Consider the following 17,622-nt stretch of genomic DNA (forward strand, 5'->3'; position numbering starts at 1 on the left):
TGGCCTGATAAGAGGACCTCAGGCAGCGAGATGTTCAGGGGCTGCAAATCATCTTTCTCCCACCCACCAAACCCCGCCAAGGTTCCTTTCTGATGTAAATCTTCCCTCACCCCCTTCTTCCCTGGTGGGGAGGGGGGTGTCGTTTTGAGCCTTCCCCCCCCCCCAAGTGCCAAAATGTCTTGGGCTGGCGCTGTACCTTGCCCAATGTGCAACATCCCAGGGTCCTAGATGTCTACTTAATGCTCTGTGGTCTATGCCACCCTTTGCTAAACTGGGTGTGCCCCCCAAGTGGTTGGCGCTACAACTCCCATCAGTCCCAGCCGGCACAGCTTCCCCTACACACCGGCCCAATGCTGTATGAGCCCAATAGGAATTGCTGTACAGTGTTGCCTCGGGTTACATACGCTTCAGGTTACAGACTCCGCTAACCCAGAAATAGTACCTTGCTTCAGGATGAGAACAGAAATCCTGCTCCGGCGGTGCAGCAGCAGCAGGAAGCCCCATTAGCTAAAGTGGTGCTTCAGGTTAAGAACAGTTTCAGGTTAAGAACGGACCTCCAAAACGAATTAAGTACTTAACCCGAGGTACCACTGTACCTCCATTGCTCATATGGCATTCTACTCCAAATCATGGCTTTCCCTCACTTTCTCTACACTCATTCCTGATTTTCTCAAACACTCTCCTTTTCAGAGTATCTCTGGTACAAGAAAAGCCAGACCGAGGAAAGGAAAAGTGTGGGAAAGCAGTGATTTGGAAGTGAACGCGTGCTCTGGCGGCAGCAGGAGGCCCCATTAGCTAAAGTGGTGCTTCAGGTTAAGAACAGTTTCAGATTAAGAACGGACCTCCAGAACGAATTAAGTTCCTAACCCGAGGTACCATTGTACCTGGTTAGTACCAGCTTTGTACCCAGGTGGCGAAGGCTGATCTATATTGAGTTCAGGGGTGCCAACTTGAATAAAATATTGGGGGGGGGTGTCAGATAAGCCCTGCCCCGCATAATCGATCACATGACGTGGCATGCACACGTCATTTGAATGGCAATACCCATCAACTTTAAGGGGAGGCCTGAGCACCTCAAATATTTTATTGGGGGGGGGGGCAAGGGACCTCAGCCCTTAGGAGTTGGCTCCTATGATTGACTGGCAAGATTTCAGATGGGGAGCCTTTCCCCACTGGAAATTATGAAGGCTGAACTGCTGCAAAGGCTTTTTTGTGGGTGGGGGGTAGGGGTGGGTAGCTACTGAAAATAACACTGTTCCCTTCATACCATTTGAAAATAAATGGTTTTGACCGGGAGTATGGGTTCGTATAAGAGGTAGATTATGCACCGGCTCCATTAAGTGGCAAATGGAAATAGCGTTCCTAGTAATGAACCTAATAATTACCCAGCACCCATTAAGTCATCTCTAGACTATCCTCACAAATCCTGTTACATCCTCATGCACTTGCAGCGCGAGCTTAAGAGTCCCCCGACGCAGCACCCTCATTAGCTTAATAGTGGCTGCTGAAGCTGTGCCTCTGAAACACACACACACACAAAAAAAATCAGGGTCTGAATCTGTAGTTATTTTCTCTCCTCTCAGTCCATAGTTATTTACATCACTATACTTTGGCCAACCAGAGGTCTGCTGGAAGCACAGGACCTGGGTGCAACAGCACCCTTCTCACCTGTGGTTTCCAGCAACTGTTATTCAGAAGTAAACTGCCTCCGACAGGTTGTATACAACAATCAGGGTTGGTAGCCACAATTCTTTAAAACACCAGCAGCAGGCAAAGGAACGACAGATTAAAAGTGAAGGGCTAAAGCAGAGCCACACAGTGAAAACATTAAAAGGCTGAGCAAACAGGCACATCTTCACAGTAGCCACCAAAATGACAGCAAAGTGGACATGGGCATGCCATAGGCACATTGCAGATAATAGCCATCTAGCCTTTAAGCTTTTTTTTTTAAAAAAAAAGATTCTGTCTATTATTATTATTATTATTATTATTATTATTATTATTATTGCCAAGTTTGAGTCTATTTTTGTGTCCCACTGCTCCTCCAAAGACCTCAAGGCAACACAAACAATTTCTCCCCTCCAATAAAATACACACATCTTTTCCCCTCACAGCAACTCTGTGAAGGGCACCTGCTGAAATCCTGACTTTTAGACAAGTGTTTAAGATGAAGGAGCCTCATCCTCTTTTCACCTGACCATCCTGGGTGGGTCACTAGAAACTGGCCTGTGATCCAGTGCTGGACCACAATCTATATCATCTTCTCTCTTCCCCAAGCAAGAGGGTGACTGGTTTTGTTCAAAGCTGAGAAGGGGCTAGCCACCGATGACTTAACCAGGTTTCAAAAGTGCAGGAAAATTCAGGGCTAATGAATATCCTAGCTCCACAGACGGGTTGCTAAGAATGAATAAAAACAAATATTTACCAGGTGAAAGCAGTGGCGTAGCGTGGGTTGTCAGCACCCGGGGCAAGGCAAGTAATTTGTGCCCCCTAATCCGTGGATTTGTGCCCCCTAAACCTAACCCCCAGATGTTGTGCCCGGTGCGGCCGGCCCCCCCCTGCACCCTCCACGCTACGCCACTGGGTGAAAGCATACCATGAAGGACATACAACCACATGTGGAGCTAATATACTGACCATGTGCTGTGGAGAATTTCATTTTACTACACAGCTGCACCCAGCCAGTGGTATGATAAAATTCTCCTAAACGTGTGAGTGGAATGTAGATACTGTCCGTTTTGTTTCATTTATGTCCCAGCCTTTTTCCCCTTTGAACTGAAGGCAGTGTACACAAGCAGCCTCACATCCAGACACTGACCAGATCTAGACCTGCTGCTTAGCTTTAAGAAGTGCTTTTGGTTCATGCCCTAGCATCATCAACTCTCTGAACTGTTGGATCCCCATCCCTCAGGGCTGGTCATCTGTGTTCAGCCTAAAGATATATGTTACTCATTGTATGGATGATGGTCTAGAGCTGGCGTGGGAAATGGTGCTCTAGCCATCGCTGGACTCCAACTCCCATCATCCCTAACCATTGGTTATGCTAAGGTAAAGGTAAAGGAACCCCTGACCGTTAGGTCCAGTCGTTGCCGACTCTGGGGTTGCGGTGCTCATCTCGCTTTATTGGCCGAGGGAGCCGGCGTACAGCTTCCAGGTCATGTGGCCAGCATGACTAAGCCACTTCTGGCGAACCAGAGCAGCGCATGGAAACGCCGTTTACCTTCCTGCCGGAGCAGTACCTATTTATCTACTTGCACTTTGACGTGCTTTCGAACTGCTAGCTTGGCAGGAGCAGGGACCGAGCAACAGGAGCTCACCCCGTCGCGGGGATTCGAACCACTGACCTTCTAATCGGCAAGTCCTAGGCTCTGTGGTTTAACCCACAGCGCCACCCACGTCCCTTTGATTATGCTAGCTGGGTCTAAGTTAAGAGTCCAACAACATCCAGAGAACAGCACGTTCCCTACCCTACATCGTTAATCTGTTATGGGAAAAAGAAAGAAAGAAAGAAAGAAAGGAAGGAAGGAAGGAAGGAAGGAAGGAAGGAAGGAAGGAAGGAAGGAAGGAAGGAAGGAAGGAAGGAAGGAAGAAAGAAAGAAAGAAAGAAAGAAAGAAAGAAAGAAAGAAAGAAAGAAAGAAAGAAAGAAAGAAAGAAAGAAAGAAAGAAAGAAAGAAAGAAAGAAAGAAAGAAAGAAATTGCATAGATGGAAGGGACCTTGAGAGTCATCTAGTCTAATTCCCTGCAATGCAAGAATCACAGATTAAAAAATCTCTGGAAAAAAATATAAGAAGTGTTGTGGTTTTTAAGGCTACTACCAGAGACCAACAATAGTCTTTCCAAGAGAGCGGAAGGTGATTTGAGAGAAGCATGTTTTCTATCAAGCAGCTTTTGCAACAACGCAATAAACAGCGTACTGGATATAGGAGTTCATCATATACCAACAACAGGAAGCAATCTTTTTTCCAAAATGCTTTCGACTTTTCCGAACCATCGTCTTAGGCAGGGGTGATTTAGCACACCAGCAAAACCCCTTACCCCAGGTCCAGGGGGTTTCAGCCCGCACAATTCATAGATTGTCAGCACAGGCCACGATGGGTTGTACCGCATGTACAAAGATTGCACTGTGTGAGGATGGCCGGGTGAGGGTGGGAGGAGGAAAGTGAAGAAAAATACCTTGCTTTTGTTGGGCGCATCCCACACTCAGCACAGGAAACTGCCCATATCCTACACTCAGCACAGGAAGCTGCTGTCTGGATGGGTCTTCAGAGATTCACTGCTTTATTGTGGTGAGCTCTTGGAAACAAGGGACATCTGGAAAACATAAGGTAAAAAAATATTTAAAAAATCAGTTGAAGTCATGGGATTGAGTGGCAGGGAGGGCTTGCAGTCTGCACGGCCTGGCTTTAAGGTACTCGGCTGTGGGCTCACACAAAGGCAGCCTTAGGTGTTTGGCTACCTTAAGCAAAATGCTAAACTAGTCTGGCAAGGGAAGATTTAACTTAATTCCAGAGGCATGTGGGGGTTGGGAGAAGGATGTCAGGTATGCTTCTTCGGCTGATCCCTGATAATCCAAATGACAGACTCGGACCCAGCAGCGTCAGTGCGAGCCTAAAGAGTCAGGGCAATGCAGAAGCTCATTGCATTAACTGCAATATTTTCCCTTCTATGCTCCCCACTCCCTTCTAGGTTATGCTGACAGCAGTCAACCAGCTTCCAAGGAGGGGGAAAGAGACTGGCCAGAAAAGGGCCAGTTGTATGTGTGCTGGGTGGATCCACACTTAACAGGCTGGGTCTGGATCATGGGTAGGCAAACTGAGGCCCGGGGGCCGGATCCTGCCCAATGGCCTTCTAAATCCAGCCCTCGAACGGTCCAGGAATCAGTGTGTTTTTACATGAGTAGAATGTGCCCTTTTACTTAAAATACATCTGTGGGTTATTTGTGGGGCATAGGAATTTGTTCATTTCCCCCCCCCAAAAAAAATATATAGTCCGGCCCCCCACAAAAATATAGGACCGGCCCCCCGCTGAAAAAGCTTGCTGACCGCTGGTCTATATGTTCAGAATGCAGAGGTGTTAAAAGTAGCCAGTGCCACATTGGGGGGGGGGGCGCAAGAAATCACATACTTAATACCCCCGCCCTCCCCCCCACATTACCTGCAAAGATAAACGAGCACCTACAATGGAGAGAAAGTTTGTCTGGAGAGCCAGTGTGGTGTAGTGGTTAAGAGCGGTGGACTCGTAATCTGGGGAACCGGGTTCGCTTCCCCGCTCCTCCACATGCAGCTGCTGGGTGACCTTGGGCTAGTCACACAGCCCCACTCACCTCACAGAGTGTTTGTTGTGGGGGAGGAAGGGAAAGGAGAATGTTAGCCGCTTTGAGACTCCTTAAAGGGAGTGAAAGGCGGGATATCAAAGCCCTTTCCACTTTTGCATCTGACAATCTTAGTAATGGACATTGTTTGCCTTAATTCAAACTATCTAAAGGGGTGGGAGGGACCTCCGACCCTCTAGGTCAGTGTTGGCCAAACTTGGCCCTCCAGCTGTTTTGGGACTACAACTCCCATCTTCCCTAGCTAACAGGACCAGTGGTCAGGGAAGATGGGAATTGTAGTCCCAAAACAGCTGGAGGGCCAAGTTTGGCTAGACTACTCTAGATCTTCTTGGACCCCAGATCCCATCAGCCGCTGGCTGGCCAGTATGACCAGTGGTTCAATGAGAGGCACAATATAGAAGCCACAGGTCCCCCATCCGTTATGGGCAGAGGCCAAGTCCCATGTCTAAATTTACTGCTAATGTGCTGGTGGTTTCCTGTTTCTGGAAGGTTTTTAACAGCGGGGAGCATTCCTAAAGGCACACCCCCTCCCCATCTGCAGTCTGATATAGCACAGTCCCCTGTACAACCTCATTCTGTTGCATTCACAGACCAGACCTTGGCTAAACACTAGAGGGTATTTCGGGACAACCTGAGCCTGTACAAAACAGATGGGCTCCTTCTGAACTACTTGCTGGCACGTAACATGCAAAAGCACACAGAGCAGCTTTTAAGCTGAATCCTGGTGGAAAGCTGAGGAGCATCCAGTTCAGGAAGACTCATCCCTTAGGGACAGATGGTGTCAGTCTTTCAGACCCTCACAGTGCAGATCAGGTGCTGGAACTTGGCAAGTGGCGGACTGAAGCAAGCGGTGGCAGCTGTTTTATAGAGAGTCACAGATGAAGGTGGGCAAGAAGAGGACATTTGGTACAAGAAGCTAATAAGAAGGTGTTTATATGTGAATGCCAGATAGGAGTATTGGAATTGTTTCTTATTAAAGAGAGCACAGGTATTGCAGGCATGTTTGATGCCCAGAGGAAGAGTGAAAATCAGTGTGATACAGTTATACCTGGAAATGAAATCTGCAGGCAAAAGGACGTATTGAGATGGGATTGCCCTGGCTGCCAGAGATCAGGGGGAGTTCAAAGAAGAACCACTGTGGCTGAAAATATCCAAGCCCAAAAAGGTAATATGGTATTTGTCACCTGATCAAAACTCTGATGACAAATGTGAGCTGGAGGAAGAAATCAATGAGGCAGCCCAAGAAGAAACTATTAAAATAACGGATGACTTCAGCACAACCCTCCCATTGATTGAGGTCGCTTCCAGACGACCTGTTTATTGAGCATTCATCCTGATTTGTTTGCACAAAGTTTGCAAAGCTATGGGTCAGCTATTTACCGAGCATTTATTCCAATTTGTTTGCAGGGAGGTTAGACAAGGTTTTGTTAAGCAAATGTTACCCCATACTTTCCAGTGCATTTTCCTGTTACTTCCCTAGCTACAAAAAAATATGATGGGGTTGTACACTGGTTTGTTGTGCAAGAGCTCCAAATCTGCTATAACTGTGCAGCCTGAATTTGCCAGTATTTGATTGAAACCCACCTGAAAACAGTGACAGTCTGGAAGTGCCCCGAATAAGTGCTTGTTCAAGTTGTCACAAAAAGCTGATTAGAGAGGAAGGCAGCTCCCATCAGTTGGCACCTTCATCCATTTAAATCTGCAGAGTGGCTGTGCCCCTCTATATTACCTTCTATATACCTCCTAGTCACATCAAAAATGTTGGATGCAAGCTTTTCAATCTTGATCATTTTGGCTCAGAAAAACAGGTCAGACCTATATGTTTCATCCAAATCTGCCTCAAATCATGCATTAAGGAAAGGGGGGAGTGGTCTGATTTTAAAACCAAAAGAAACATGTGGGTAGTGTTGTGTAGTGGTTAAGGGTGTTGGGCCTGGGAGACCTGGGTTCAAATTCTGGCTCGGCCATGAAGTTCAGTCAGAGACCTTGGGCCAGTCTCTCAGCCTAACATACCTCACTCGGGTACTGTGAGGATAAAATGAAGAAGGGAAAACCATGGACATCACCTTGAGTTTCTTGAGGTGGAGTGGAATATAAAGACGATGCCAACATTCATCTAGGGCTTGCTTTTACTCAGCAAGTCCCTCAAAAGGGCTGCAACCAGTGGCGTAGCATGGGGGGTGCAGGGGGGGCCGGCCGCACCGGGCGCAACATCTGGGGGTTAGGGTTAGGGGGCGCAAATCCACGGGTTAGGGGGCACAAATTACTTGCCTTGCCCCAGGTGCTGACAACCCACGCTACGCCACTGGCTGCAACCACAGCAATAAGCCCAGCTGAGAAAAAGCTTACGGTGTAGGTTGTAGAGATATAAGCAATGGGCAGGAAGGGTTCCTGTACCCTTGACCTATTTGCCCCATATGCTCACAACTGGGATCTCACTTTGACTTTATGCATGATTCCAAGCAGACTTTGTTCTGGGAGGGGAGAGGACGGCGAACAAATAATATTATTATTTTTTAGAAAGGAAGACAGGCAGAAAGAAAAGGAGACAGGTCATGTTGTTTCTGCCGTTATGGTCAGGTCTGTGGATTTTCAGCAGAAAGATAAATGAGCGAGGCTAGATAATTAGATTACCAAATAGACCAGGATGATAAGGCATTCAGTTACAAGGAGCATAGCAGTAAAAGAACGATATGTGATCCCTCTGGAAATACAAAACCAGCAACAACCCAGCGGCTTGTGAGTCTGCAGTCTTTTATGGATCTAGGCATTAACATGGAGTTGCATGCAATTACTTACTTATCTGCATTTTATATCCCACCATTCTCCCATTGTGGAACTCAAGGCCAACACACACAGGGTTCCCAAGCAAGCACTGGCCAGACCCATACCTAACAGCTAAGGCAAGTTGGCAGCCTCATGCCCACCTGCCCACCATTCACTTCCTGATTGCAGCCTCCAGCAGTAATTGGCAATTAGCAGTTTATCAAATGCAGCTGGATGCCACAAAAGGTCTTGGCCACTTCTGCAAATCAAGCTTCTCTTAAAGATATAACTATCTGACTTTTAGAAAACATCTGAAGGCAGCCCTGTCTAAGGGCTCAATAACCAGGTCATGCGAAAGGCTGGGCTGGATGAATCCCAAGCTGGAATTAAGATTGCCGGAAGAAATATCAACAGCCTCAGATATGCAGATGACACAACCTTGCTGGCAGAAAGTGAGGAGGAATTAAAGAACCTTTTAATGAGGGTGAAAGAGGAGAGCACAAAATAGGGGCTGAAGCTCAACATCAAAAAAACGAAGATCATAGCCACTGGGCCCATCACCTCCTGGCAAATAGAAGGGGAAGAAATGGAGGCAGTGAGAGATTTAATTTCTTGGGCTCCATGATCACTGCAGATAGTGACAGCATCACGAAATTAAAAGACGCCTGCTTCTTGGGAGAAAAGCAATGACAAACCTAGACAGCATCTTAAAAAGCAGAGACATCACCTTGCCAACAAGGGTACGTATAGTTAAAGCTATGGTTTTCCCAGTAGTGATGTATGGAAGTGAGAGCTGGACCATAAAGAAGGCTGATCACCGAAGAATTGATGCTTTTGAATTATGGTACTAGAGGAGACTCTTGAGAGACCCATGGACAGCAGGAAGATCAAACCTATCCATTCTGAAGGAAATCAGCCCTGAGTGCTCACTGGAAGCTGAGGCTCCAATACTTTGGCCACCTCATGAGAAGAGAAGACTCCCTGAAAAAGACCCTGATGTTGGGAAAGATGGAGGGCACAAGGAGAAGGGGACGGCAGAGGACAAGATGGTTGGACAGTGTTCTTGAAGCTACCAGCATGAGTTTGGCCAAACTGTGGGAGGCAGTAGGAGACAGGAGTGCCTGGCGTGCTCTGGTCCAGGGGGGTCACAAAGAGTCGGACACGACTAAACGACTAAACAACAAAAACAACCAGGTCATTTGAAAGCACCCCACATGGTGGTGATGATGATGTTTGGAGTGAGGATTTAGTAGTCAGATGTTCTGAATGAGGTTCTTTCAACTTGGCTACATGAAAAGGCTGCCAACTTTTTCCCCTGTCAGGGCTCCTCTGCCTTTTATCTGCGGAGTGAGCTTTTCTATCACACCTGGGGAAAACCTCTCCTGGAGAATTTCTGCTCATTATTCAGAGAAGCCATACTAGAAGGGGAAATCTGGCAGCTTCAATGAGCTACACCAGACTGCTAGCTGTATACAATAAGGACTGTTTGCACAATCCATTTCCTTTGTATACATTTTCCCCCTTTGTGGTTTTTATTGCAGAGATTTTATGATTGTTTTACTGCGCTGCTTTAATTTGTAAACTGTCCTAAGTGTGGTTGTTGAAGGGCGATGTAAAATGTTTAATAAATAATAAATCCATCAAAGCAAGCCACAACTGCATTTTTTCTGCGCAAGATACTCCCACAAGTCTCTTTCAATCACAATAAGGCAATATCCCATTCCCATGTAAAGATTGGCAGACAGGGCAGTGGCGATGGAGAGGTAGCCTTGCTGCAAGGGACAAGAGCACTGTGATTTGTCCCTCTCCACAAGCTTGAATTGATTAAATATGTGCTCCCACACTGGAATGAGGCTGCCAACTTTCACTGTCGCTGTGGCTTGAATAGCAGCTTGATTTGCCGAAAGTAACAGGCGAGGCTTTTTAACTGTAAGGGAGATAAACTTTATCACCGGCTAATTGCCGCAGATCAAGCCTTTGTTTAAAGCATCCATCTAACAGAGGCCAGTTCTGACAATCTTACATAGGAAAGAAGGAGCACACAGCCTTCAAAGTATTGACATTGGAGGGGAAGAAAGGTTTCCAAAAGAAGATTAGGAGGAGACGGCAGAGGCAGAGTCCATAGTAGTGTTCACTATTGAGAGGCAGAAAAAATATAGATAAGCGTTTTCTTACAGTAGCTGTACAACAGTAACCTGTAAGTAACTCAAGATGCCAAACATAGTTCTCCTTGCCACCATTTAAATACCCAGCTCTCACTCACCCACCCCCAAATACGTACTTTTCCATGTATAAGACTAGGTTTTTCCCCTTTAAAATAATGTCAAAAATTATGGGGAGTCTTATACACATTTTCTTAAACCTGAGTTCCAAAAAATAGGGGGCATCTTATACATGGGGGCATCTTATAGACGAAAAAATACGGTATATACCGCCCTATACCCGCAGGTCTAAGGGCGGTTCACAAAATGAAACCAGAATATAAAACCAGATAATACATAATCAAAATAAAAACAACAACCCAACCCCCCCCCCCCCCACATTTTAAAATCCACTCTGGTGGGTCAGCCAGTCCCCCAGAACATGCAGGTGCATTGTGTTTATGGATTCTGTTGGTTGGCCAATGTTTCTCAAACTTTTTTTAAAACTCTGTGTATCCCCTAATACATTTATTCTATCTCCCCTGCCCCCCAAATGCAGCATCGATCATGTTAAGGTGTGGGTGAACATATCAGACGACACAGCGATTCTTCAAACAGCTCTTGTTTATTCACAGGCCAGGACAGAACTGTACTGAAGGGTTCAGTCAGCCTGCTTATATAGAGCTTCAGTACAACGTAACCGTAACAACTTTCTAAAACTATCCAATCACTGAGTGTCACTTTCAATCCCTTATTTGCATAACTATCTACAGCATCCCCCTGCTGGCCCAGGGTGAGAACTTCAGTACATAACAGATCACCTGTTGTCTAGGTGAATGGGCCAAACTCTCTGCATGCAGCTCTACCACACACCTCACCTAAAACTATATCCAGGGAATTATGGGGTGAGCAGATAGAAACAGCAGCTCATCTTCATCTCCTTTCTTTCCAAATCAGACTGGGATGGCCAGGTATCAGTGCTGGATTTACATAGAGGCTGAGTGAGTTGCAGATCACAGCCTCATAATTTAATGGGGTCTTGGCAACTTACCCCCGCAAAAGTTGAAAAACAGGCAGATTTCACTATCTAGGGCAGCTCAGTTGCTTAGTAGCAGTAAGGAAGAGAATGAGGTTTTGTTTCTCAAGATTAGATGGTATTAAGTTTGGGCTGCCAAAGATCTCCTAGCTCAGGTGCTCCATTTGCTTCAATCCATTCCCCCCCCCCAATAATATTTATTAAATTTCATACAAATACAACACATACTGTACAATCAATGAAACAAAAAGAAAAAAGAGGGGAAAGAAATAAAACAGATATAGCAAATGATAACCACCAACACAAAGACAATAAAAGTTAATTAATTAATTAAACTTCCAACTTCTTAAACATATTACTTGATTTCCTCTAATCTCTTCCGTCTGAATTTCCTTGTAACTGAATATAGCAGTTTTCCAATATCATTATTCAAAAAAACAGTATTCCGATTATAATCAAATTTCTTAACTTTTCTTAACATTCTCTTGTCACATTTATTTATTTAATCCTAATTTAGTCCTAGGCCTATTTAATACCTTCAAGTAACTACTTAATCTTTAATATTTCCATTTGCTGCAATCCAGGCAGGTTAGGCAGTGAGGATGCAGCCAAATGAACTTCTTTGAAGACAACACACCCTGGTTCCACTTGGCTGGAAGAAAAATAAACCACCTCTCCCCTCTGTGTACATTGAGACCCACCAATACGGTGGAGAGCAGCCTATTAGGGTGAATGGGGCACTGATCAGCCAAGCTCAGTCAACTTACAACCATTCCAGGGGGTGGCAATGCCCAGTGGCGTAGCGTGGGGGGTGCAGGGGGGGCCGGCCGCACCGGGCGCAACATCTGGGGGTTAGGGTTAGGGGGCGCAAATCCACGGGTTAGGGGGCGCAAATTACTTGCCTTGCCCCGGGTGCTGACAACCCACGCTACGCCACTGGCAATGCCTATCAGCTTCCTTCTCCTCCTCAGTGACCCAGTGGTGTCCAAACTTTTTTCAAAGAGGGCCAGATTTGATGAAATGAAGCATCGTGAGGGCCGGCCAAAGGCCCGACCAAAGTTGTTGAGCCTTTTTTAGGATTGAAGTTGTTGAGGTTTTTTTAAGGATTTTACCCCCGGACATAAACTGCCACAGTGGCTGGATTAAAATGACGGGCAGGCTGAATTAGGCCCCTGAAACAGACTTTGGACATTCCTGCAGTCTCTGTGTTTTACTCAGTAGGGGGGAGGAGAATGGGGTCTGAATCAAAATTGAGCTGGCTTTGACTGTCATTGGCTCTCTGGCGCCACCTGCCTTCTGCGCCCACCAGGCCCAATAGCATGCCCTCCGAGATTTCTCTGATGAAAATAGGGACGTCCACCTTTTTGACACACAGCCCAACAAGACGACAAAAATCCACCAACAGCATACAAATCAATATGGCTAACCTGATCCAAAACACCCGCCCGCCCCACTCACACATGAAAACAAAGACCACCACAGCCAACCAAAAATGAACAACCGCACCCTAGGCCAACCCCAACCTCTCTCACCACCAAAGGAACACAAGCGAACAGCAAAGAACCTGCACAAGCAACGCTGACACCAAACCCTACATATAAGAAGTAAAATAGAAACAGGTTACAGACGCTTCAGGTTACAGACTCCGCTAACCCAGAAATAGTACCTCGGATTAAGAACTTTGCTTCAGGATGAGAACAGAAATTGTGCGGCGCCAGCAGGAGGCCCTATTAGCTAAAGTGGTACCTCAGGTTAAGAACAGTTTCAGGTTAAGAAGGGCCTCCGGAATGAATTAAGTTCTTAACCCGAGGTACCACTGTAACAGAGACCAACCAGAGAATATTGCGAAGAAAAGCAGCTAGTAAGCCTGATCTTTATTAACATTTGCAACAGGGTGCTCCCCCACACGCAGGAGAGAGGAGGAGGACCCCGAGCCATGAGCACAAGTCCTTATATAGACATTTTAAATTGCCCGCCTTGGAGTTCAAGACCACCCCCAGAAACATCATACATACTGTACATCACAGAAAAGGCGGTCTACAACAGAAATCTGAGTGTGTTGTTTATCTCCTGTCCGGCAAGTTACCTGATTGCATTATCTGGGTTTTGGCCACTCTTTTGTTAGTATAACTACGTAATTCCAGAATCTAGGTCACAGGTTCACACCCTGTTCATATCTTGAGTGTGCCCTTAAGACAGGATTTGTGAGGAAAGAGACAATGGGGAGGTTTCCCACTTTGACCTTGCAGAGAAATATTTGAGGTCAATTTGTTCAAGACCTAATCTGTGGGGTTTCAGACACGTGGTTTATATATACAGTTATGAACTTATGAACATTTAATTTTTTTATATATGACCTTAAAATTCTTATAACAGATACCGCCCAGGATTGTGCCCCAGGGAGGTCACTCCAGAACTGCTAACACAGCGGTTTGACATCATACCCAGAGACGCACTCTATTGTCTCTCAAGAACGATTTCAAGTCAGGTGAGCGGCTGGCCCCTCTCCTTGTTGCCAGAACCAGCCTTTCCCCATAAACTATAACAAGCTCTGCCTTAACTGGATTGGTTGTAGGCTAACATTCTGTGGCCAGTTGTGGCCAGCCAGTTACATCTGGGAAGCTTGCAAGGAAGGCGTGGAATTGGTGCTGACTCTGTAGCATATTGCAATATAGGGTATACTGCACCTGGGTGTGGATGCTCCATCTTGACTAATAATGGCTGTTAGAAAGAGTTAACTTCTATGAATTTGACTAAGCCTTTTTTAAAAAAGCATTTAAGCTAGCGCCCTTTCGTCTTTTCTCTGTTCACTACTAACTCAAGTCTTCCTCGCTTGGAGGAAGCCGGCAGCATACTGAGGGATGAGCTCAAATTATCCATTTCAATCTCCAGCAAGGCACCGCCTCCTGCTCCTCGAGAGTTAGAACTGCAGGCAAAAAAATATTGCTTAACAATTTCGCCTCTGAGTTTGAAGGGTTCCCCCACGCCTGCTTGAGTCCATCAAGTTAGAAATCCCAGAAGGGAATCGTTGTGGGTGATGATAGCAGGCCCCAAGAGTAATTTAGCACTGGGAATATGGTATCATCCTCCCTGATCAAAATGCTCAGGGAGATCTTGAGAAGAATATAATCAAGAATGAACAGAGCAGAGACAATTTTGTAGGAATGAATGGGTGACTTCAACTGCCCTCACACAGACTGCTTACATGGGTGTTGCACCGATGACAAAGATTTCTAGATACCCTAAAGATTGCACAGTTGGCCATGGAACCTGCTAGAGTAGGCATGGCCAAACTTGGCCCTCCAGCTGTCTTGGGACTACAATTCCCACCATCCCTGACCACTGGTCCTGTTAGCTAGGGATGATGGGAGTTGTAGTCCCAAAACAGCTGGAGGGCCAAGTTTGGCCATGCCTGTACTAGGGGAACCAGAACCAATCTAGAGTAGTGCCAAGATCAGCAACAAATCTACTTATTCCAAGACCTCCCTTAAAGCAGTAGTGGATCACCATGAAAATCTCTGAGAATTCCAAAGAGCTCACTATGGTTTCCGGAACCCTGAGAAAGCTGCAGTTCCCAGCACCTTTAACAAACTACAGTTCCCAGGATTCTTGATGGGAAATGTGCTTTTCTTTTAAAAAAAAAAGTCAGCCACAGGGACGGTCTAAGGAACAATATTGTTGGGGGGAGTGGGGAGATAGCTCCATTAGAGGTTCCACACTGGTAAGGAAAATTCCGGGTTGAGAAACTTCTCAACAGCCCAGCTCCTCGGGGTACAGGCCCCCCCCCCCGGTCCATGTGGTCAGTAAAATAAGGAAATTCCAGCAAGCAAGCAATTTGGAGCAAAACAGCAGTCAGTAGACTTAGATCCTTTATTGTTGCGCAACAGGTTCAACAGCAGCTAGTGAACCCAGAGCATGGGGCAGCATTGACTTTTAAAGCTTTCCCACCATATCCCAGAATACAGTTCACCATATCCCAGAATACAGTTCACCCAAAGTACAACAGAACTTCCTTGGCATATCTGGAGGCTGCATGAAACAAGTCTGGTGATGAGATTTGGCTTCCCTTGGCTAACAATGAGCCCAGCAATTGTCACCTCTGGGCATTTCCTGGGGCAGGAGGTGTGTACAGTATATTCGATTCGAACCGCTGACCTTCTGATCAGCAAGTCCTAGGCTCTGTGGTTTAACCCACAGCACCACCCGCGTCCCCTAAAAGCACACATTATGCTCATGTAAAAACACCAGGTAGGCCCCACAAATAACCCAGAGATGCATTTTAGAGAAAAGGACACATTCTACTCATGTAAAAACACGCTGATTCCCGGACCGTCCGTGGGCCAGATTTAGAAGGTGATTGGGCCAGATTCGGCCCCCGGGCCTTAGTTTGCCTACCCATGTTCTAGAGCAGGCATCTCCAAACTTAGCCCTCCAGATGTTTTGGGACCACAACTCCCATCATCCCTAGCTAGCAGGACCAGTGGTCAGGGATGATGGGAACTGTAGTCCCAAAACATCTGGAGGGCCAAGTTTGGGGGTGCCTGTTCTAGAGAGAGCTGGCCCCTCTATTAGGCAGAAGGAAGCAGGCACCTTAGGCGGCAAATGCTAAGGCGTGTTGTGTGCCATGTGAACCCTAAACTGCCATGTGAACCCTCAGGTGTGCTGTAGGAGCCTGTTCTTCAACATGTCAAGGACCGACCCAGGTTCTGGGCAACCCAGAAGCTCCTCCTAGCTGACCTTCCTGTGGCTTATTTATTGAATCATTACTACAAGAGCAAGGACGTGGCTTTATTGCACGTAGCCAAAGGCCTTAGCATCCTCTCCGTACATACGCTACATAAATAAGCTATCAAGCATTACAGTGTACGTTAACGATATTCATAAAATCGACCGTGATTAAAACCAAAGTTAAAACCTCATAATTAAACACCCGTTATCAGGTCATAATTGCTGCGTGCATGAATCTTATTCAGCTCAATCAATAGCAGATTTTGTTTGCCCTTGTTGCTTTTAAATGAGCACACCATTTCTGGGCTGCTGTGGCAAAGAATGCCGCTGTAATGTAGGTAATATGAAGCTGGCTGCCCATTAGTAGCTCAGTCACAACATCTTGTACAGTGGTATCTCGGGTTACATACGCTTCAGGTTACAGACGCTTCAGGTTACAGACTCCGCTAACCCAGAAATAGTGCTTCAGGTTAAGAACTTTGCTTCAGGATAAGAACAGAAATTGTGCTCCGGCGGCGCAGCAGCAACAGGAGGCCCCATTAGCTAAAGTGGTGCTTCAGGTTAAGAACAGTTTCAGGTTAAGAACAGACCTCCGGAACGAATTAAGTACTTAACCTGAGGTACCACTGTATTTATATGTCGCTTTTCACTCAATGCGGCTTACATGCAATAAAATGATACTATTGCAGAACATCACAGTTGCGACAGAAATTATATAAATAAAATATAAATTATATAAAACCTTCTATAAAGCGCTATTAACAAAACAACTTAAAAATAGATTAAAGAGCACAACCACATGAAACGTCATATTATAAAATTCAGAAAGCCTTACAGCACTCATAATCCACAAAATAGTCTTAACAACACTAACAAACTAACAACCAAAACCAAACAATGCATTGCTGAATTCACACACACTCTCCCCAACCCCATGACTCATAGTCTTCTACTCAGTTCATTTAAAATAATTATAATAATTCACATAATGGCCATGGAAGCAACTTCCTTCTGAAATTCTGAGGGCTTCAAGGTTTGGAGAGTGGGGCAAGGAAGGGAAAAAGCCATTGCCTGGTCATTAAAGCTCCACCCTCTCCTGCCCTGTTCTGTAACTGCAGATTCACATTGTACATTGTGGCATTAAGGAAAAGGTGGTTAGTTTAAGAAGGGTACTGCTTCTGAGAATGTGCAGAGTGCCCCCTCATCATAGCCCACCCAGATTCATCCAAGATTGGGGAGGAAGGCTTCCTGGTAAGACAGGGTGAGAAATGTATATGTTGTCTTTTCAGTTTGCTCCCGCAGAAGAGGAAAATGCTTTCATTAATCATAAAAAATCATAGGGTTATAAGAAAATTGCAGCTGGGGTGTGTAAGGCTATAGGAATATTGCAGCCAGGAATATTGGAATGTTTAAAAGACATCTGAAGGCAGCCCTGTACAGTGGTACCTCAGGTTAAGTACTTAATTCATTCCGGAGGTCTGTTCTTAACCTGCAACTGTTCTTAACCTGAAGCACCACTTTAGCTAATGGGGCCTGCTGCTGCTGCTGCCTCGCCGCCACCACGCGATTTCTGTTCTCATTCTGAAGCGAAGTTCTTAACCCGAGGTACTATCTCTGT

General features: G+C 45.9%; 2 protein-coding genes across 3 annotated transcripts in view; both read left to right on the top strand.

Annotated features, from left to right (window-relative positions):
• The window catches only part of GPR84 (G protein-coupled receptor 84), a 144,710-nt gene extending 139,439 nt beyond the window's left edge, over positions 1-5,271 (top strand). The window contains exon 3 of the transcript XR_014165122.1: positions 5,193-5,271. The gene's annotated coding sequence lies outside the window, so the exon portion shown is untranslated. The remainder of the gene's footprint in view (positions 1-5,192) is intronic.
• Positions 1-17,622, top strand: part of LOC309362849 (protein mono-ADP-ribosyltransferase TIPARP-like) — a 197,996-nt gene that overhangs the window by 121,981 nt on the left and 58,393 nt on the right. The gene's annotated exons all lie outside the window — the stretch shown is intronic.

The sequence above is a fragment of the Podarcis melisellensis genome (genome assembly GCF_964234715.1).
Source record: "Podarcis melisellensis genome assembly, chromosome: 2".
Classification (NCBI taxonomy): domain Eukaryota; kingdom Metazoa; phylum Chordata; class Lepidosauria; order Squamata; family Lacertidae; genus Podarcis; species Podarcis melisellensis.